Here is a 22,880-nt window from a genome sequence, read left to right as displayed (position 1 = left end):
ATCTACTCTCAAATGTATGCCAAAAATTCAGATAGCTAAAGGAGAAAATGCTTATCTCATCAGAATCACAGAAAGGGGAACTTTCTCTGTCACTGATAAGTAAAGTTCATCTGGAGAGCTTGAGTTATTTCATATGTAAAATACTCCTTCTTTGTTACACCAATTGCACTACTTGTAGGCTGATTTTAAATATAAGCTGCAGAAATAGACCATAAAGCAACACTCACCTCAGAGGTATTTCCCACTTTTCTAGGGGCAGATTGTGTAAGAAAAATGGCTCTGGCACACTTCGAGTTTGCTGGATGTCTCTGATGAACTGCTCTCTGTTCACACATCCAAGCACTCTGTGAAACCTGAACTTATAAACTCCATACAGACTCCATTAGGTGCCCTCCTGCTCATCCTGATGCCCTGTTCTCTATGAGCAGAGTTTTGTGGATAATTCAGTTAATTTATTATGATTATTGTTCCATTCAGTGGTCTGACATCCTTGTCAAAATGCAAGCAGTTATTTCTAGTTCAGTTACAGTGACTCTAACACTGTTAAAACTACCTTTTCCTTTTCCTAATTCCTATTAATAATTCAACAATTATTACATTAGGGAACTGTTGGAGAAGATCCAGAGGAGGGCCACTAAGATGATTAGGGGGCTGGAGCACCTCCCCTACCAAGACAGGCTGAGTCAGCCTGGAGAAAAGAAGGCTGCAGGGTGACCTCATTGCAGCCTTTCAGTACTAAAGGGAGCCTATTAATAGGAGGGCAGTCAACTCTTTGAAAGGGTAGATAACAGCTGGACAAGGGGAAATGGTTTTAAGTTGAAGGAGGGAAGATTTAGGTTGGATGTCAGGAGGAAGTTCTTTGCAGAGAGAGTGGTGAGGTGCTGGAACAGCTGCCCAGAGAGTCTGTGGATGCCCCATCCATCCCTGGAGGTGTTCAAGGCCAGGTTGGATGAGGCCCTGAGCAGCCTGGTCTGGTATTAAATGAGGTTGGTGGCCCTGCCTGTGGCAGGGGGGCTGGAGATTCATGATCCTTGAGGTCCCTTCCAACCCAGGCCATTCTATGACTCTATGATTATTGTGCACCAACCTCCTACAATTTACCCCTTTCTCTGGTCTTATGCTTTATGTTCTTCCTTTCCATGTGTCATTACAGCAAATCATCCTTATGCCAACATCTATACCTGAAGAGTACAATATTTTCCCAAGCCATGGTTCACCAGGGATTGCTTTTTATACATTTCAAGTTTATTGATAATACACTTTCCTTATTTGCCCAAAATATTCATAGAGTGATTCATTCATCTGTTCTTTTGTGTTTATGGAAGATTTTCCTTTAGGCTAATGCCACACACACGAATCTAAGCAAACTTTAAGTTAAAAACCACCTTAAAAATAGATGATTTACCAATACAAGTCCTGAACAACAGAGCAGGCAATGAGCATCTAGTAATTTTCCCATTGTGACGATGAGATAGAACAAGTTAGGACATCTGAATGTAAAGCAAACTGCAAGCACAGCAGCACTTTTAAAATAATTTAATAATTTAATAACAAAAACACATTAAAATCTAAAAAAATCAAGACAGAGCCTGAGAAATCCAGAGTAATGTGTTCTGTTGCTTTTGACTGCAGCTAAGTGTTGCACCTTCTGGAGATCTTGTTCAAGAGGATTAATTTTCCTAAGAACGAAATTGAAAAGGGGCCCAATAGCAGAACCATCTGCAGAACTGGGGCTGTTTGGATATATTTCTCTGGCTTCAGTGAGTCTCTTCCTGCCAATGCAATCTGGCAGTCTGTGGAGGTTTTATCAACAGCTACCATATTATAAAGATATTATTTTAGTCTGGTTCTGTTTTAATAGTCATAAATGTAAAATTGGAGTCTGTAGATTGATCACAGTGTATGCAAGCTCCGGAATAATATCTTAAGAGACACCAGCTGCAAAGCTTGTGCAGCTACTGAATTGAGATGACAGGGGTTTGCTGAGTCAGCAGAGTTGTGCCAGGCTCATGCATATGAGATGTCAAACTACATCTACTTTCCTATTGCTTTTAGTGGGAGATAAATATGCTCAGTGCTCCTGCAGAATGATTCTATGATTGTAAAAGAGAGAAAGGGATCCCCTGCAGATCCTGGGCTCATCTGAAAAAGCAATGAAATACAAGCTTTTGCTGAAATGCAGTTGGATCTCTTTAGCACTGGATTTCAAGCCATAAATTGCTCAGCAAAATGAAAAAATAGGCAGCTCATCATAAGATTGGACTTTAGAAGTTGATCATAGAATCTCTAAGGCTGGAAAAGACCATTAAGATCATCGTGTCCAACCCTAACCCACCCCACCATGCCCTCTAACCACATCCCTCAGTGCCACATCTCCACATTCCTGAACACCTCCAGGGATGGTGACCCCACTACCTTCCTGGGCAGCCTGTATCACTGCATCACCACTCTTTCTGAAAAGACATTTCTCCTATTATCCAACTTGATGTTTGAAGGAAAGTGAAAAGAGCCCTGTAACCAAAAAACAAAACCTAAACATGACAATTCAGCCAAGGTGTGAATCTGTTTTCCCTAGCCCAGAATAGTGTGGTCTTGCGCACCAGAAGAGAAGTACTATTAACTCTACATAGCTCTTCATAGTTGAAGCTAGAAATGAAGCCATCTAGTGATGTACAAGTTTTCTTTCTGAGATGGTGGAGTTGGCACTGTACTCATGGTCCTGCACACTTCCTAACATCTCTTGGAAGAAACACAAGAAACTTGTGCTCTAGCCTAAGTCACTGAGTATGTTAAAATTTCTTGAATATCCATCTGCTGCAGTAATAAGCCTTACATACATCATGAAATATTGGTTTTGCCTTACATAGCTTGCTGCCAATGGGAATAAAAAAGTATTCTTGCATTTTTGTAGCAGCCAAGCTGTTACAGGAACAAGGAATGTGAATGAGGTAATGTCACTTCTAATGAACCTGTGGTCGACATTGCAACACAAGGCATTTCAAGAAGGGAAAACAGGAAAGTCTTGATCCTTAGCTGAAGATTTCTGCAGTACGAGCAACAAGGCAAGGTAGCTGATCACATCTGAAATGACTAGGAAACAAAGGCTATAAATAGAGAATCAGTAGATACTGTAATTAGAGATGTTCTGATTCCAAAGAGAAATAAGAAATTCTGAAAAGAAAATAGATCTGCTTCAGCTAGTTTTTTTGTTTGTTTGTTTTTTGTTTTTTTTTGTTTGTTTTTTATTTCTTTTAGTTAAATGTAGGCCTGAAAATACTGTTTCAAATTAATTGGAAGCATTTAATTGAGCTGAAATGAATGCAAAGTTCACTTCCAGTCACTGTCATGACTGGATCAGATGCTAACTTCTAGCTTGCTCAAAGCAAAGAAAGTATAATAAATGCCATGTTTACCCACACAGGACAAAGAAATAAGGTGTGGTTTTCAAGGTAAGTACAATCAGTATTACTGTTGCAGCTGTTAACAGTAGGCATGATTGCAACCTGATGGAAGGAAGGTATCTTCTTAACTCACAGTTGACAAAGAGACCAGTTCTTTTGAAGATCCTCTCTTGGCAAAGCCAGACCTGGAGAAGCACTGCCAACTCCAGGCACCATAATAAAGAACGTGACATATTTGTTGGTATAGTGTTTTTTTTTCCCCAGATGAACTGCATTTCAGGTCTCTTTTACAGCTAAAGTTTAACTATCCTTGCAGCAAAGCAGCTTTTCAAGCAATCTTGTTGGAAGGGATCAGGGGTGGGGGAAAGTAGTTTAAAAATTAATAGAGGTACGTTTTTCTTAATTGAACTATAAATGCTATTTTAATGGGTATTTTGTCATATGCAAATATAGTCAGGAATTCATCTAGAAGACTAAGAACCATTCACAGTGTCCCAAAATTGTCAATTCTCAGAATAAGCATGAAATGTATCTCATATTTCTTGTGGGTAGTGGTTTCATAATGCACAAAACTACTGACAGTTTATTGCCCTTCCTTCAATTTCTCAATACTCTGGATGACTTTTTAAATGTGTTAGTGAGAAGAGAATCTTTCAAGCAAACATTCCCAGTAATAAGTTTGCCACTTGGCTCAGTTATTTCAGTAAGACTCTTTCCCTTCACACGTGTTGGTATTTATTTTTTGGTGTTGCTGTGTCTTTTTTGGTATTGTTTTTGGTTATTTTTTTTTTCTTTTCTTGTATCTTCATAGAGTAGACATCTAAGATAGGTCAGATAAACTGCATCTAGAGGAGCTGTTTTCCCACCACTGACAGTAAAGAAGGCAATAAATCTTGAACATGGTGCATGAATCTGGACTTGAAAGCCATTGTTTGAAGTGGGATGTAGTGAATCTTAGCTATTGATGGGGACAAAATGGATTCCTACACACTTATTTAATCTTTGTCTCTCACGTGCTCTGATATGAGCTATATCAGGTATATGTAGTATACAGCTGCACCAGAGTCCAGGTAGATCAGGCAGATCAAAGACAAGGACACAGAGAGATTCAGAGGCATAAAAAGGATCTCCATCTCTCTCAGATCTCACCCAAATTCTTTCTAGACTGTGTTTTAGAGGTAGGAAGTTATTATTTGGTCGTGTTGTGACTTAGTACCACCTAAACTGGAACAATCCTGCTGCAGTCACCCAAAATAGCCTTCTGATTTGCAACCTAAGTTTATGTTGGGTCAATCTTTAACCTCTCTTTGTGTGCCAGTAATGACTTTCAGCATAAATGAATAACTCCTTTCTTGGTAGGAGTTCTCTCAGGTATCTGTATCCCACTCAACAGTCACTTTGCTGGGCTAAGCGTGATATGTTAGCACACCGCTGTTTTGTTCTTGTGTCCTTGTCTCCTGGTTATGCACTCTGTTTGCATATTATTTTGCTCTAGGGTGACTAATCAGCTGTTTGACTGGGTCACCATACCTTCAGGTTCAAACCATGCCCCTTAGTATGGAAACAACAGGACATTCACTTGGACTCACTCAAAGATAGTAAATTCATAGCTTTAATCACCCCTAAGCAAAACAACCACCCCTGCCCATGGTCATCCCAGGAGCTTTTCCATGCAGCTATTTATATATCTGTTCATCTTTCCTGATCATGGATAAGGCTGGAAAAATGCATAGGGCAAGAGGTTCATAGCTAGGACTTGTCCTAGTTGCTCACCCTCATCTAGTCACAGAAAACTTTCCGAAAAGTCAGTGCAGGGAAATGGTGTTTCTAGAGGTGTTGTGTTTACAATAGATCAGGTGAACTGCTTGATAAAGAGACCTTTCTTTCTTCAATAATGATAAGGGGTGGCTACAAAGGACCACCTGAGACTACAGTGGGATTCACTTCACCCAGCTTCAGACACCTAGAATGTCACTCCTTCATCTGCACTAATGACTGAAACTCATTTATAGTCTAGAGGGAGAAATAGGAATTTGGAGAATTATGAGTAGGAATCTACAGGAATTTGATCTATCTCACATGTATCTAATGTATCCTTGAGATGCCAATTTCTATCTATGGACTATGAGTGGCTAGGCTGGATAGGGCTTAGGGCAATCCGATCTAATGCAAGATGTCCTTGCCATGGGCTTAGTACCAGATGTCTTTAAGGTCCCTTCAATCCAAAGCATCCTATGATGCTATGAAATGTATATGAATAGTGATTAGCTCAAGTGTAGGTATTAGTATAAATTAGATATCCACATTTACCCAGAAAAATCATACCTAAAATCTCATCAAAAGCAAGGAAAATAGCTGCAAAAGAAGGACAGAAAACGTTTCACTGCTCTGTCACACTGCCAAGGTTCTTGCAATCACAATGGCATTCTTTTCACTTATGTTACTGGAGCAATTCTGCAGAACATCTCCCACTCTGGTTTCCCTGGGCTGTGCTCCATCAAACAATGCTGATCAGCCCAGGGCAGTGTGTATTCAAAGCAAGGCTATTCCTCGAGAAAGGAAGAGAACAAAGACTGAACAGTTTGGAGGGACATGGGATATTTTTCCGCCTTCCAAATGGAGGTGGTTAAGAAAGGAAGGCAGGCACTTCCCATGTATGGGAGGGTTACCACTGGCTTCTGTTGGTAAAAGACTGATCCTCAATGTGACTGAAATGCCTTATTTTGTTTACCTGCTTTTTACTTTGCTGTATCAGTATGAATTCTCTTGAGCCCTTGAGCTTCTTATCAGAATTACACTGTTGTCTGGGTTTGTGCTTCTCTCATCATATGTGGTTCTGTCTATCAGAATTATGTTAGAATGCACAGCCCTGCTGCACCAAACTTGTGAAAATATGGCTCAGAGACAATCAAATTGCTCATACCAAAGGTTGTGAAGTTCCCACTTCCCCACATTTGTATGCATTTTGGTGATTTGGAGGAATCCCGTGGAACAATCAAGACACTACTGTGAATCATGCCAGTTACTCTGCATACATACCAAGAGATCCGTTTACCTTAATTGGACACCTTGGCATTAGATATTTAAAATTCATCAGTTTGATTTCTTTCACAATGAAAGAAGGGAAATAGGCATTTTCAGTAGTAGATTAACTCAATTTGTCTCAACTCCCTTAAGAGCAGACAAATTTCCTTTTAGACTTTTGAACTTAAGAAAGATTAATCCTTCTTTAATCATTTAATCCGAATGTAACTTTCAGGCTCCCCTGATGGAAAAGGGAGATAGGGTAATCTGGAAGGCGATTCATGATATTTTAAGAGTGAGAGTTAAGGCATATGGGATAACACTAACGAAATGAATGGGTTCTTTTTTGCACTGTTTAGAAAGAAACCAGTTAACAAGGCAGGGGAGACTTTAAATCTTTCTATGTCAAAGATCGGATGGAAGGATTTCTTAGGTGTTTCAATTCTATTCCTTTCATCCTTTTTCTATTCCTGGATTTTAAGATCAAAGCAAAGGCTATATTAAGACTGCCTGCCCTAACAGCCATTTTTTTATGTCGTTAAGCATGACTCAGTCCAACCTGTGGAGAGACGTTATCCAGTACCTTAATACCTACATTCGGATCATAATCCATAGAATCTTAGAATCATCATAGAAACATACAATGACAGAATGGTTTGGGTGGCACCAACGTTATAAAATTTGCTCCATTGCTGAATAAAAGATCAGTATCTACTACTTGTGATCTGTGATCTGATTGCTTCCAGCTCTCTTAACCTTTGCTGCCTTTGATTACAACCAGATTGACTATCTGAAAAAACTGAGATTTCTAGATCTTAGTCACTATTAAAACTATTAACTACCATGTAAAATGTCCAAGGACCCCGAAGGCAAATGCAGCACCATGACACTGGTCCTGTGGGTAGGCTGTCTCCCTCCAGTTAGGATAGGTTGCCCGTATGCATACATACAAATGTATTTTGGGGACAGTTCTTAGCTCATACCATCCTCCTAGTCATGCATAGGCCGGGCACTTTTTCTAAAAGGCAGTTTGGGAGCAGAGATTCCATGCTGAAGGAGTAACACACAGAGCATTTACTGACAGTTGGCCTTTGTGCGTGGCACTTCCACATTCAGCTCACTGCCACAGTCACAGCCAGCCAGTACAGAGCTCTGCAGGGAGCTGGGTGCCTCATCTCCACCCAGAAGCTGTTTACTGGTGGCATCTGCGCTTTTGTGGTTCCTGGAAAAAGTGATTAGCCATATTCTTCCTTTGTGTGAGGCAGTGCCTTCTGATGGTTCCTGCTGAGGTGCTCAGAGAGAAGCCATTGTCTAAAATAGAAATAAAAATGGTGGCAAAATGCCCTTTCATACAAGGGAAAGAAAGCACAACTTTGGCTTATGAGTGAATCCCACCCTGGTTTCAGCCGTGACTGACAGCTGAGGCAGGCATGGCTTGCAATCTGAAATGGCTATCTCAGCTGTAAACTGTGGGCCAGCTCACAGAGCTGAAATAAAAATGAGTGATGGGATGGAGCAGCAAGCCAGACTACTGGGGCTGCACATGCAGTGACAGCTTCCCACAGTCATTTTTTGGTAAAGGGCTGTTTTCCATTTGCTAACTAAAGCTATCCTGTTTAGACAACACTGACCTTCAGGCTGCAAACAGCTGGTGACTTTGTGGCTTCCAGGAGGGAACAGCTTGGGAGGCCATGTCTTTTTAGGCTTACTATTAAAGTCATGAAGGAAAAAAGCTGCTGGAGGCAGGGAGATAGTTTTGGGATGCAGTCTTGTGATTCAAAGGCGCTTTTTACTGATTCAAAAAATGATCCCACGTCTTCCTTGCTTCTTAACTCTTACTGCCCTCTCTTGGATCTTCACCCGTGATGATATCCAGTGCGATGGACCAAGGTAGCTGGTTTGTTTTCAGCCCGAGTAACTTCCCAGTGGCTCACTGCATTGTCACACAGACGGCACAAAAGTGGGAGAGAGGGCCACTCTTCTTGACAGCAGTGTGCACTTCAAGATTTTGTGAGGCTGCAACCTTGGAATAATGGAAATGAATGGCTTTTTGCTTACAAAAATAGAAGATTCCAAGGGCCAGGGCCAAGGGGCAAGATCTCAGTAGGAGTGATTTGAAGACAGAAGGCAAAAATGCATCCAGTAGGCTTGGAGTGGACAGACCTCCCCAGAAAACACAGGAAAACAGTTGGCAGTATTTCAGATGTGTAACTGAGTGGCAGAGTGCTATGGAAATCAGATTCAGAAATGGGATAAAAAGGGAATAGAGAAGCTTCTAGAATATATGTGCAAATCCAATGGCTTAGAAAGCCCCCAAACTGATAGGATGCATCTATGAGAAACACAACTCTAGCCTTGGCATGCTTCTTCTCTGCTTACCTCACTGTCTGCTGTCAGAGAAAGGATACTAAACTCAAGCACTTGCCTTAACTGGATTTTCTTCACTTCAGTTTGCAGACCTGTAACATACAGAGGAACAAACGTACATCATGCCTGGATCACTGTGAGATGCAAAGTTTGCACTTCGAAACAAAGGATTTGCAGCAAAAGGATCACTTTGCAGGTACACTGAGGACATTTGAAATCATAGTCTGCTTGCATGATCCATCTTGCTAATGAAAGAATGCTGGCCAACTTATTCTACTGCTAAAAACCAAAATCAGCCCATTTCTGAGCAGGTCAAGCAGGCATTCAGATTATACAAAACTTATCAGTGAGTCTCTTCGTAACAGTGAAGACTTCTGTATTTTTTCCATCCACCAAACATCTCCATCCAAGGAATAGAGAATAAATCAGTACTATGGGAGAGCTGTTTTTCTCTTGCAGCACTCAGTATCTCAGCTTGTAGTTTCTGTAAGCAGATTATACAGTCAGCTCATATGATAGGTACTGCATTGGTTTGTCTTTGCACTGAGTATCATCAGGAAAAGAGAAAATAGTAGAAGTTCATTGAGTTTCCTTCCTTTCTGGGTACAGAATGATTTAAAAATAGGATGCTACTATGATGGGAGACTCCATTTAAAGTTAACCTGAGGTCAAAGTGTATCCTTCAATCTGAAATTGTAAACATATCTAGCTTAAACCAAGAAACTTTTTTTACATTCGTACTTGCTTCCTGTGGGTAGTAGGAACAGATGTTATGAGAGTGACAGAAGAAGTATAAAAAGTCAACATACATTTGTTCTTGTTTGTACTCCTAATGGGTTCAAAAACAGGAAGACATATTGGCCCTGTGGGTATATCAACTCAATGATGCTTATTCATCCTCAATAAGTTTGGTAGAAAAAATCCCTGCATCACTGTACCTTTAGCTGTGGCCCAAAGAGATTACCTTACCTAACTTTGTTGAGATCTGTATGCCCATCTCACGTCAAGTAGAACAACATGTTAAGTTGTTCTACTTAAACAAACCACTTGTCTGATTTCACATCTTTGCTTCAATTGCTCCATCATCGTCAGACTTCTGTACGAATCTCTTTACTGAATCAATTCTTCTTAGGCTGTTGCCCCAAAGAGTGAAGACAGACATTAACTCTTTAGTTTGGATACTCCAAACTGGCATCATTTCAGCCTGATCCGGATTGCAGTAAGCATGGGTACAACACCACAGAAAACACTTAAATGTTAAGTATTGAGGTCTATCTTCTCTAAAAGTATTTACCTCCAGTTGCTCCATAGCTTAAGCAGTAAGACTCTGTCTGCAGTTTTAGAGGCTTTAAACTCAGTCCAGTGGTTGTGGTTATATGGATGTGGCCATGGCTCATTACACAGCTATGTCTTAGCCATGATAAAGCATAAAGCTTTGCAGAGCATCGGAGTGTGGGATAAATACACCCAAGCAGCTCAGCAATAACACTGTTCAGAGTGTTCACTTTGTACCAGTTGGTTAAGGCCTCCAAGGAATTGTTCCAGGTGCTCAGGAAGTAAAACACTCCTCTATCTCCACCAGCTGCCTTGAATGTGGTTCTTACACACTATGGACTTCCCCTCTGGCAGGACAAATAAAGTTGTGTTTTCTTAGCTCCAGCCATCTCACTGCCTGGGATGATTCATATGATTTCAAGTTCATTTGCAACAAGTTCCATTTTTCATTTTCTGATAGCACTGTGAAATATGCGCCTTTATTTCTTAATTTCTTAAGTAATTCATTTATTTTCTGTGTATGTTTGTCCTTAATATACAATGAGAAATTGTAGAGCATTGTAGTTCTGAAAATCTCTGATCATCTTCGTCTCTTCCTTGTCATCCTGAACTCTTTTGGACGCTCTTCTTTATGTGATGTCAGGAGAAGAAAGAAAACAGACTTTGTTTTAGCTTTGTGAGGTTATGATTGAGGAGTGTTTGATAAGGTTTCAGTGAGAATGAGGTAATCAAAAGCATGAAGCTGAAGAGAAATGAGGGGTATGTTCACACCATCACAAGAAGAAGAGTTAGGCTATCACAAGAGCTTATGAGCATCTTTTGAAATTTTGTAGCAGATCACATGTATTTATTCATGGTCCTAGTCCAATGGATAGCCATGAAGAACAGTGACTTCTGAAAACATCCCATTGTTGGGAATGCTCTCAGTTTATATCAATAGAACCATAGAATATCCAGGTTGGGAGGAACCCATATGAATCATTGAGTCCAACTCCTAATGGTCTATGTTGAGTCAACATTGCAACTGTTAGAAGGAGAACGCTAACTGGTTACTCAGATTTTAAATGTCAGACATAAATCCATGGCAGACATGAAGAAAGCACAATTCCAAATGAAGCCATAGCATATGGCTGAAGGAAATAAATGAGAGAAATTTTCCCTTCAATAAGAAATACTGCAGAGAACACTATCTCATTTTAAGGGTTAAGAACTGGAAGTTCTGCACTGCTTTGACTCAGAATCAGGTAAATGTCTACATAAATTCTCCTGTCTAGTATTTCTCTCTATCTGGTTCTAGGTCTATGGAGGTGTGCTGTCAATGGGACAGGCTGTCATAGGCAGACAAAATTAGGTCACTGGCTTTCTTAGTCTTGTACACCTTTTGCAGAAGTCCAAATATGACATCACTTTGAGAGAGTGAACTGTTGAAAACACCGGCTGCAGTACTGCCTTTTGATTATTTTTATGCTCACTGTTTGATTATTTTTATGCTTCCTGAACAATACACTTCAATCCTCAGCTGGGGAAGGACTCCCAGGGAACTTGATTGCATCACCTTGCTGTACAGCACGAATAGCACAAAACACCACCTGTGCTGTGTTAGAGCAACATCAAATATCTTTTTGCCCAGGTAAAAATGTATTCTAGAAACTAATTCCACAACCCCATCCCAATTTAGTGACTCCCCTTTCTCTACATCCTTCCAGTTTTGCAAAGTTTTACTTGAAGAGCTGGCCAAAGGAGGAGATGCATTCACCCAACCAGTGTATCACAGCAGAGTGCTTTGCCTCTCAGTGTTAGTGGCAGTTGCAGTAGGAGTGCTGCACTGACTGTCATCTGGAACTGGTGCAATTAACTACCAACTAACAGCCTCCTGTGGGGTTTTTGCATGTTTGGTGTGCAATATCCATGCAGGTGTGCTTTCTAGATTTTGCTAATCCAAAATTAGCACCTGGGCCGCTTTACTGACACTGATACTATCTGCATCAGTTAATGTAAAGACAGAATGCATGTAACTTCTTTAGTTGTGTGTGCTTTTTCTGTTGAGCCTTGCCCTTTTCAGACAACACATTCTTGATTTTAATTGCTGCAGTCCTTCTTTATCTAGATTCTCTTTTATAAAATCACAGCCCACAAAGATCACCAGGTCCAACAATCAGCCCATCAGCACCATTCCCACTAACCACGTCCCCCAGTGCCACATCTACCCTTTTCTTGAAAACCTCTGGAGAACACTTTGTAATCTTTCAGTCTTAGAAAGAAATATCTGTGCTTATTCCTACACTCATCTGTTCCTCATCTGATGTGCAAATGCATTGTGATTGAAAACCACTATCATTTTTGCTATGGTTTTTATTTTCAGATAGCACATCTGCAAAAGTGAAATATGACTTGTGCTCCATTCCTGCTGCCTGCTGTGCAGAAAGAAAAGGAGCTATTGCATACAAAACTCAAGTGCTTTCTTAGAGAGAAAAGAATGTGATGGAAGTACAGCTGCTTTGTTGAATGTAACTGGTCAGGGGAAAAATAAAGGGAGAAAAAAAACTACTCATTGTTAATAGATGAAGAAGAGAAGGATGGATCCTCATCCTTGGTGTGAAAATGTTTTTCATTCAGTCACTGTAGAGTGGGATTCATCATGGTTGTCTTCAGTTGCATAAAAATAAGGCATGCATTCACAGCTAGCTGTCCAGCTTTGCAGAAGAGACTGTCAGCTCATTTTATCTTCCTGAATCCCTCCTCTTTTTTCCTGTTTTTGCCATTTGTCTGTGTGAAATCACACCTTTTCAGATATCTAATGAACTCTTAGAGCCAACATACATTTTTCATCTGCTTTTCTTCCTCTGAATCAGTTTTTTTTTTTCCTCAGGCTGGACACAAGAAGACTTTCAGAAGTACTGGGGTGGGGGTTTAAATGATGGATTGAGACACTTCCAATTTCCTAAATGGACTGTTATCAGGCTATGAGCACCAGTCCTTCAGAAACTAGTAAGTTCCTGTTATGTAAATGAAACATTTTTGCTAGGTAATGAGTTCCAGAATAACCAGTCCATGTTACATGCCACAAAGTAACTATAAGAAACTTTAATGACAATTTTACTTTCATCAAGGACTACATAGAGCAGCTGATGGATTTAATCCATTTAGGTTCTATTTTGTCATCAAGAAAGGCCATCAATTCTTTGTGTGTGCGTCTGTCTATACGTGATGGGATGTGGTTACCCACACATGGGAGTCCTGTTTTCCAAGCTCATATGATCAAGGTATATCCATATTCTCAAGGTATACGAGAAACATACAGAAGGCTGGCAGATGTAAAATGCAGAAAACCTGTACTAAAGTCACCAGATAACAAGAGAAGCTGAGAGCTAGGCTGAATTCAACTGACCCTGACAACTATCTGTAGGCATAGGGCCGTGCACTTACCGAAGGAAGAATTGCACAGAGCTTTCCACATTTATAAGTCAGTGAGCTGCAGGCTCTAATCTGTCTTTCAGAATTTGTATATATCTCCAAATGCTTTTCTTGTCTTCCTATGGGATAAAGTTGCCTCCTGATTAGGAGGTGCTCCACAGCTAGTTTTGGTCTCTGTGTTTCTCTTCTTTTCAAATTTCTTTCATCATGTTGGTTTAGTTTGCTTTGGGAAAATTACAGAGCAACTTATCCAAAACCCACGAAAGTCAGCAGGAGTCTTTGGGCAGGCTTTGATGAGGCTTGGATTAATCAAATGAGATATAATGATAGACTGGCAGATAGAGCTTTGGCATCAATCCTTTTGGTTGACGTGACTGGCTGACTTTTGCTGTAATATATGTCTCCTGTTTCTTCTAAATATTTTTACTTAACTATTCAGAATTGAAAAAACAGCTCTTGGAGGGGAAAAAGGGACAACAAATCATTTATCACTCTTTACTTTGAGTAGTGAGCATTACACTGGCACCTGGTGGTTTTGCTGAGTCAGGTGCTGCACAAACATGGGCTCAGAAAAAGCTGATAATTTACTGAACAGTGTGTGAAATCACCCTCAGTTCCCTGCTGGGGACTTAAAAAACACAGAGGGATTGAGTCATTATTCTTCAAGTAGATGCTGCTTTAAGTCTTTGAATCAAGGGTATAATGAAAATCCAGGAATCGAAACAGCCAGTGCAAGAATCTGAGCTTCCCCTTCTCCAAAACAGAGTTTCTGGGATATTGTTGACTCAACTGAACCAGGCATTTCTGGATACTTCTGGACATGCAAAGGCTGTGTGCTTATTGAGTAGCATCTTCTATTCTCTCCTAGGGCAAGCAAATGGCATGGAGTCAGTAGTGAATAATCAATCATTTGAACACATCCTGCCCATGACACTGAAGCGTCATAATTTTGTGTTTGTTAGTTCTCTGGCACTTTTACAAATGGTGTCGTGGCAGCAGCTGATGGTAAGTTTGCAAGCTGATTCAGCCAATATCCCCCAGACTGGTTTTTATGTTCAAAACACATTCTAGCTCTGCCATTCTAGCTCTGACTGGTGGGAAGCTCTGTGGGCCAATGTCTGGGAGAAACTGCCTGGGCTGAAGAGAGACAAAGCAGGTGCTGAAGTGGATCTGGACTGGGTTCATAAAGACACTTCAGTACAGATTTAGGGTTCCTACTTGTTACAGAGGAATGCCTTAATATTTCTGTTTACCTTTTAACTCAACTATTGTGGCTTTCGAATGATAAACCCATAGAAATTCTGAAAGAATGCTGCTAGATCCAAAGAGTTTGTCAGTACTTTACGCAATAGAGAACAACACTGGCACTAAATGCTGACAGTTTGCATCCTAGACTTTATACTTGTGTGAAATTCCATACAACAATAGTCACTTCTTGACATTGATGATTGTGCAAGCTAATTTAAAAAAAGACTGACAGTGGGAAGCATTGCCTTCTTGTCTTCATTCCCACTTTATTCCCACATGCAAAGGACTACATATTCTTTACTGGCAGACTTGAGGTTATCTGATTTACATCGGCTAGAATAAGAATGCATAGTATTTGTAAATCTAATGTAGAATTACAGACTTTCACTATTAATTAATGATGGTCACTGTATTTCCATTGAGTATACAGTGAGATCAGATGTAGAGGTCACTCTATGGTGGATGGCCTCAGTGAGCACAGACTGTTTTTTTGGTAATGTGACACTTCTTAGGGAATGTAAAACTTCCATGTGGAACTGGTATTGTTCGTATGAGACAGCTTTATGTCTTTTCAGAGCATCAGATGGAAGATAGGTGAAATATCCTGAGGCATCTCCAGTATTAAAAGAAACCTCAGACTAAGCAACCACATCAGCCAATGGACCTGGGACGATCTTGTCTTATGCTTCTAAAGCAAATACACAAATCAAAGACTTGTTTGACTTAACTCAAAGTTTATGGTAAATGAGCTCCAGGAAGTGAGATGTCAATTCTGATTGCACGCCTACAAGGTGGAGCAAATCTTCCGTTTGCTCCTGGAGAGACTACAGAGTCATTGACCTTCCTAATGTAATTGCTATATTCATGATCATCAAATAGGCCATTCCACAGCAGTTATAACTGAACTGCAGCAGTAACTGACTTCATCAGTTCTTGGGGGTGTCACGGGGCCAAAATATAAAGAAGCACTGTCACTGACAGAAGATATTTGCTTTCCTTGCCCTGTCCCTTTACAAGGAGTAACAATGTCAGAGTTCCCTTCTAACAAAATGAATGGCTTCAAAGGGTTCCCAACACAGCCTTTTATGGGACTGCTGCATTTTTTCAGTGGGAGGTCTGGAAGAAATATCATTCCTTCATCCTGGTCTGCCAAGTGTGGGTGATTGTCATAGCCTGAAGATTTTAGATAAGGCTATCTTTGGCAGTTCTCATCCAGTCAACAAACCTACAGCTATTTTACAGTTTCCTTCTGCTGTAGATTTAGTTTGCACTCTCACAGAAGCAGAAAGAGTTTTTCTAGAGCACCCACGGGAACAGCTATCCTCTCATGCACAGTATTTCCTTGCTAGAGGAAGATTGCTCCTAGTGACTATAAAAGTACATAGAAGTTATCTAACCAGGCATCAGTACACCGAGACAGGCCCATTCATTGAGTCCAGCATGGTTTGTTCTGGGCATCTCAAGACTGATGAACAGCAAAAACTTTAGAAGGGAGCAAAACAGGGGATATTGTCCCAGGATTCTTCTTATCCCAGTTGGCATGAACTCTATTCCCTTCTAACCCAAACCATTCTACGATTCTATAATTCTGTGATTCTAAGATTCTTTTCATGACACTTAGAAAGTACTAAAGCAGTGAGAGCTCCTGTGTCAGAATGCAGGTTTGAAGCCAAAGTTTGCCCTCCAAAATTGGTCCAATAAAAAGGGCTTCCATGAGATTTCTGCTCTTTTGTAAACATTTGATTTGGCAGCCAAGCATTGAAAGGAGTGTTTAAAAGAGGCGAGCATTTTACCATACATCATTTTGTGTGGTTGATAACTGATATATTTTAGGCTCTTACTGTCACAGAGAGAAAAGAGACTAAGGCTAAGGAACAAAATATCCAGTATGTGTTTTTATTTTAGTCTAAACAAATGCTTTGTCTGAATCATCTGCATATTTAAAACTTTTGCATCAAAATCTTTACGGGTAGTTTAAAACAAGCACAAAAACCTCAACAACCACAAAACAAAACAACAACACAGAGTCTTGTTTTCTCCTTTCATCCAGTTTCCTCCCTTCCAGCTGCGTTAAGAGTCCAAATTTATTTATCGCATCACTGATTTCATACTACAAGATGAGATGTTTTCACATATCTATCATCTGAAAAATAACCTCCACCCACTGGAGTGGGACCAGACAGTATAGCCTCTGATGTGGTGAGGAGAACAGGGAAAAGCGAGGTAAGAACTTGAGATATTGTTGTGGATGAGGACAGAATTCCTGCTCTAAATCAAATCCATGCACACTCTTGAACCCCATACTACATTTGTTCAGTGTTCGGGTCAGGGGGTGTTTTATGGTAAGCTCAAAGGGATGAGGATCTGGTCATAATTGACTCTTTCTGCTTTTTCCAATTGTGGCTGTTTCTATTTTCACAGTTAAGACCCCAAACCGTCCTAGAGACCTGATTTCCTGACTTTCCACATTACATTTCTGCAAACATGGCCTCACTCTCTGCTGGAAGGTGCCCTTCAGAGAACTACATATTTCCTTGTACCTGAGTATGACCACTTTATTAGGATATCATTAAATATACACACAAAAGTGGCCTATGAGACTGTTGGGTCATGGAAAATTGGTCAGGATGTTGAATGCACTGTGCTTGAGCCTGCTCTAGCAAGCTAATAAAATCTTAAATGCGGAAAGTGACTGGGGATCTATTACTCACTGCCTTTTGCACTACTAACACTTCAGAAATCAAATAAAACTGCCAGGTAATGAGTTCAGAAAAAGGCAAAGAGGACCATTTTTCATGTGAAGCACAGCTAAGCTATGCAACTTCTTGCTGAAGGCAGTGTGGATGCTAAAAATTTTAAAGCATTCAAGAGATAGTCAAATCCAGGAAAGGTAAAAATCAAACAGGGCTGTTAAATATGAAGACATCACATCCAGAATAGGAAACCTCTGAGCTGCAGCCTTTCATCACATGCATATCTTTTTTTTCCCTACAGTTTCCTGTTTCTGGTTGCTGCTGAAGATACGAAATGATGACTTTTCAGTTCATGAATTTCAGGTGGACTTACTTTACACGGCCCTATGAGAAACACTGGATCATCCACAAAATCCTTAAAGCAGGTTTTTTGTATCTAATGTTCTACAGATCATTGTATATGGTGAGAGAACATTTAATACCGTTTCAAGCATCTTCATGTTGGCACCAGTTTTAGAATTGGAGATGTACTCAAATAAGTATATTCCTAATTATTTTTCTTTGTCACATTGATGCTAGCAGCCAGTCAGTATCTAAAGCAGAGCTACAGGAAGGAAGAGACAGACTCTTTAGCAGAGGTCTGCTGTGATAGAACAAGAGAAAATGGTTTCAACCTTAGAGAGGGTAGATTTAGGTTGGATATAAGGAAAAAGTCTACAGAGAGGGTGGTGAGGCCCTGGAGCAGAATGCCCAGAGATGTGGATGTTGCATCCCTGGAGAATTTCAAGGTGAGGATGGATCAGGCCCTGGGCAGCCTGACCTAGCTGTGGATGTCCCTATTCATTGCAGAGGAGTTGGATTAGACTCTATGAGTCTATGATTCTGTGTCTCCATTTGAACAGCTACTTGCCTTTTTTATGGAGTAAAATGGAATCTTCAAGAGAAGAGTTCATCCGACACAGACATCTAGAGGGGGATCCAATTACTGATACATCAGAATCTATCTGAGATTTCTGTGGGATCAAAGGGATCTACACTGGGTTGGCAGGTGGAAGACAGAATCTGAGGAGATTCTTGGTCAGAAGAAGAATTCTTTACAGGGGCTATGCCAGGTGCAGAATATTTCTACGTATCTACAGTGCCAAAGACTAGAGTTAAGTGAGAAGAAACTTGACTGGTCTGTATTGGATTTTTGATTTTAGCCTTAAGCCATGCCACTGACTCCTGCCTGACATGACTGCATCCTTTTTTAATTTTTTTTTAATTATTATTATTTTTCGTGCGTCCTCTGAAGCTTCTTTGGGTAAAAGATAGCTTCATTTGGGTGGTTTTCTTTTTCCTTTTTCCTTGTTTTTTTTTTTTTTTAATGTATTTTTTCTTCTGACAGACTTTAGATCAAACTGGGTATTTACTGTGAAGTGACAATGGCTGAAATCGGATACTGCAAGAGTGATCCAAGTGCCTGATCAGAGTGCCTGGTATATTACTTCTTGTATTTGCCATTGTCACCAGCAGAGAATGGCATTTTTATAGGGGGATTCTTGTGAAGTTGCAGTGGGCAAGAAAAGCCCCAGACAAGGGAGGGATGTCACAGATGCTGTCATCCTCAGAAATTATTTCCCACTTCAAATATAGCAGCACTAATACCAAAGCTTGATGGGATGGAAAACTGTTTTGCTCTTCTTCCTCACCTTCACTCCCTCAGTCAACACTTTGTCCCCATTTCTGTCTCCAAAATCTCTAAGATTAATGCAGATCTCTTATACAAGAGAGGAAAGGGTTCTGGGTTATATTAATAAAAATGTTGATGTTTTGAGGACTTCTTTTAAGAAAGGTAAAATTAACAGACTTTGTGCCTGTATTTTAATTAAGAAAGGGAATGTGAAGAGGTAACTGAGCTAACTGATTGTTTATTCAGGGGTTTTCTAAGGAATGTTGTCTGTAGATATTTCCAAATATTTGGAGGGAAAAAAAGACCTGGAAAACAGTTTTGAGAATGAGGAGGAGTTTTGGACTCCTCTATAGAAAATGCTCCCAGATTAATTCCACTGAAAGTACTTGTTTTCGAGATTAGTCTTGATTTTCTATCTGACTCAATACTGCTGGCCAGGTTTTACTAAGAGATTCTCTCAGAGGATGCTGAACTTTAGTAGCAGTTGAAAGATCTATCACAAAAGCAAAGCAGGGATTTGAGAAATACTGATTCAGACCATTCTGGGTGTAAATCAGCAGAACCTTTCAGAAGAGATTTCTGCTCAACTCATATCTATCAGCATGATCTTTCTGAAGTCAACAGTGGTAAACTGATTTAGATCAGCTGAGAATCTAGCCCAAGGTATGGTTTAAGGGAAACAAAGTCAGCTCTAAGGTTATGCTGCTGATGAAACCCAAGGGCCTGAAGAAAAAGGAGGAAAAAGGCATCAAACAGCCTAAGAGTTTCTGGAAAATTTTCTGGGAAAAATATATGGACTATCGCTCTTTTTGATGGAAGAAAAGAGTAAGTTCATGCAGCTTGGACACACTACAAATACTTTGCATTGCAATGCAGCTGGGTGCAGAGCTGCTAGGCCCAGTGATGAACTCTGTAGACCTCATTTGAGTGTATCTCTCTGAGACTTGTTAAGTCTACTTTTGTGTAGAAGAACTTGGCTCTTTTTCAGAAAATGAAACAGCTAAAAGAGCGTACATTTTGACTAATAGTTTTGAAGGAGTTTCAAAACAGAACATAAGGCATGCTGTACCGGGGGGGAAAATCTCTCCCTTTCTTCTTCACTACTTAAAAGTTGAGTAAGGCCCAGCCCTTCTTAAGCGAGGTCCTCAAAAAGCTATTTACATTTTCTTTCTCCGTTAAAAATTGTCTGAATATTTAAGTATCCAAAAATCTTTCAAGATCTATCTGAAGTGTTTAAACAAGTATTTAGTCTATGCTAGGATCCCTTCCAACCAAACTATTAGGATCAGGAAGGTCATAATATTTGACATGGGTATTTCCAAATCTGAAGCAGGTTGTTAATGTGTGCACTCTTGCTTACACATTGGGATCATTTTCCATTTCATTTGTGGTCTTGCAACAGTTAACAGTGTCTTCATTGCTACAAAGCCTAATGTCTCATCTTTTATTCCATTCAGCACACTGATTTTGCAGGTAGAAATTTTGTTCTCAGACATGCATTTATCTGAATTATTCCAAAACAGAGCCAAAATGTCTGGCAGAGGTCACCTTGGCTGATCTCAGTTTTACCTCTTCCACACTGCACAGCATGAACCTTGCTTAATGCAAGAAGCTCTTCCAGCTGGATAATTCCAGTGTCGGTTAAAGGAACAATTCCTCACATCTGCTTTTTCTAGCCTGCCAATTCAAATTAATGTGATTTGGAATTCCAGCTTCTTATGGCACTATCATAAAACAAATAAACTAGCAATTGTCAACATTCAAGTTAATTCCTGAGTTGCGGTGAGATGCAATGTAAACCTGTGTCTCCACGTGTGCCACACCTTGTGGCACCTCTGCAACTCTGGTTTCTGATTCTTTCCTACTTTTACCACAGCAGAAGTCTTCATATGTCCAACAAAGTTCGTCTCATTGGACATAACAGATGTTCTTATTTCACATCTTAGCCTTAGTGAAACAGTGACAGACAGATCCTTCCTTCCTTCCTTCCTTCCTTCCTTCCTTCCTTCCTTCCTTCCTTCCTTCCTTCCTTCCTTCCTTCCTTCCTTCCTCCCTTACTCCCTTCCTCCCTTCCTTCCTTCCCTCCTTCCTTCCTTCCCTCCTTCCTTCCCTCCTTCCCTCCTTCTTTCCCTCCTTCTTCCCTCCCTCCCTTTCCTCCCTTCCTTCCTTTCCTTCCTTTCCTTCCCTCATTCCCTCATTCCTTTTTCAAGACAAGAACTGGTGACTGTATCTGTGGTTGTTTTTTCTGCTCTTGCGATTATCAGTGCATCAAAGCCATCAAACATCTCTTCTAGACTCCACTTTTTTTTAATGGGAATACTTCAAAAAGCATAAATCATACAGTAGCATTCTATAGTATGTTGGAGAACTCTCTATTCTCAGAACAAAACATCCTCAAATTGACCCTCAATAGCATCAGTCTTTTTCTCTTCAGAAAATCACCCTTTGTGATGGGATCAAGAGTTAACAGATTATTAGTAAATGCTATTTCCCAAGTACTGTTCTCCAATTTATAAATGGCATAAGAATTTGCCTTATGCAATCCTCTTACAGCTTTTAACTCAGCATTGAAAAACAACAAATTTTATCCACTGAGCTTCAATTGCATGTGGCCTTTGTTTTCTTTTAACAGGAGCATCACTGTTTCTGGCACCTTTGTACCTCTGTTTTTTCTGTTCAGCTTAAAAGCCCCATCTACTTCTAGTTTGCTGAAGAGCCCTATATTATAATTACTGAGTTTTTCATAGCTCCATTCTTCCTTGGAGCACATCTCACTTCTGCCACTTTGCAGCTCAGTTACCACGTAGAGCCAAGGAAGCTGAAAGCACTCTGGTAATTTCATTGCCAAACATTTGAGAGAAAATAAGGGCTTTGGTATAACAGAACAGAGTAGCTGATTCCAACTGACTCATACTAAACTGAGGTAAGGACTGCACCACACACAGATGATCTAAAATTAATGACCATAAGAATCTCCAACAAATCAGTCATGTAATTTCCATTGTCAGTTCCTAGGACTTCAAAACATTAGCCCAAGGATGTAATAATGGTTCAGGTTCACTGCAAATCACTTATAAGTTCAGAATTCAAACAGAGAAGCACTGCCTTACCAGTGAATCCTCTCAAAAAGGTTTCTGATTATGCAGACACAGGCACAAGTAGTGTTGAGTTTTCAGACCAAAGATTGCAGTCACAGCAATGATGTAGAGAGCTGTTGGTCTGCCTTTCCTGTCTCATCACAGTAGCACTGAAGAGCCCTGTTCTGACTGTGCATTTTGGCACAGGTTAGACTTTCTCAACTCATCCGGTGGGAGTCTAAGTTTCCCTTTCCCCCATCCCAGTGCTGCCTCACTCAGGACTTTCTGACATCTTGCTGTGGTTATGGTACATCTGGTGAATGCTGATGCTGAAAACTCTCTTGTATGTTCCTTGAATCCTTCTAGCCAGGTGAAAACCTGATCCAGACCAAATCCATATGGTGTGAAATGTAGCCTGCCACCATGGACATTACTCTGTTCCTCTCATGTCCCCTTGATCCTAATGGAATGGAAGGGCATGAAAGGGGATGAAAGAGACTCTAAAACTTGGGGGGGTTCATCCCTGCTGTGCAGGGATGTTTTCTCTGTTGTTTTTCAGTGTGTTTTCCATTGTTTTGCAGGAATTCAGCAGGCACCAGTACAACCTCCACACCCACCCACACAGAGATAAGATCCATTTTCTCCATTCAAAGAAGGCTTTGAAATATCATCAGTCTCTCAAGTTCTCTGCCCTTCTGTTGCTTAATTT

At 40.3% G+C, this 22,880-nt stretch overlaps 1 long non-coding RNA gene across 1 annotated transcript in view; it reads right to left on the bottom strand.

Annotated features, from left to right (window-relative positions):
- Positions 1-22,310, bottom strand: part of LOC146544057 (uncharacterized) — a 41,725-nt gene extending 19,415 nt beyond the window's left edge. Inside the window, exons 1-2 of the long non-coding RNA XR_014884082.1 lie at positions 22,205-22,310; positions 8,834-8,884 (exon numbers count right to left, since the gene is read on the bottom strand). This is a non-coding gene — a long non-coding RNA (uncharacterized LOC146544057). The remainder of the gene's footprint in view (positions 1-8,833; positions 8,885-22,204) is intronic.
- Between the last annotated feature and the right edge of the window lie 570 nt (positions 22,311-22,880).

This window comes from Meleagris gallopavo, chromosome 6 (assembly GCF_905368555.1).
Source record: "Meleagris gallopavo chromosome 6, MGAL_WU_HG_1.1, whole genome shotgun sequence".
NCBI lineage: Eukaryota > Metazoa > Chordata > Aves > Galliformes > Phasianidae > Meleagris > Meleagris gallopavo.
This window is presented reverse-complemented; position numbering and strand designations above follow the sequence as displayed.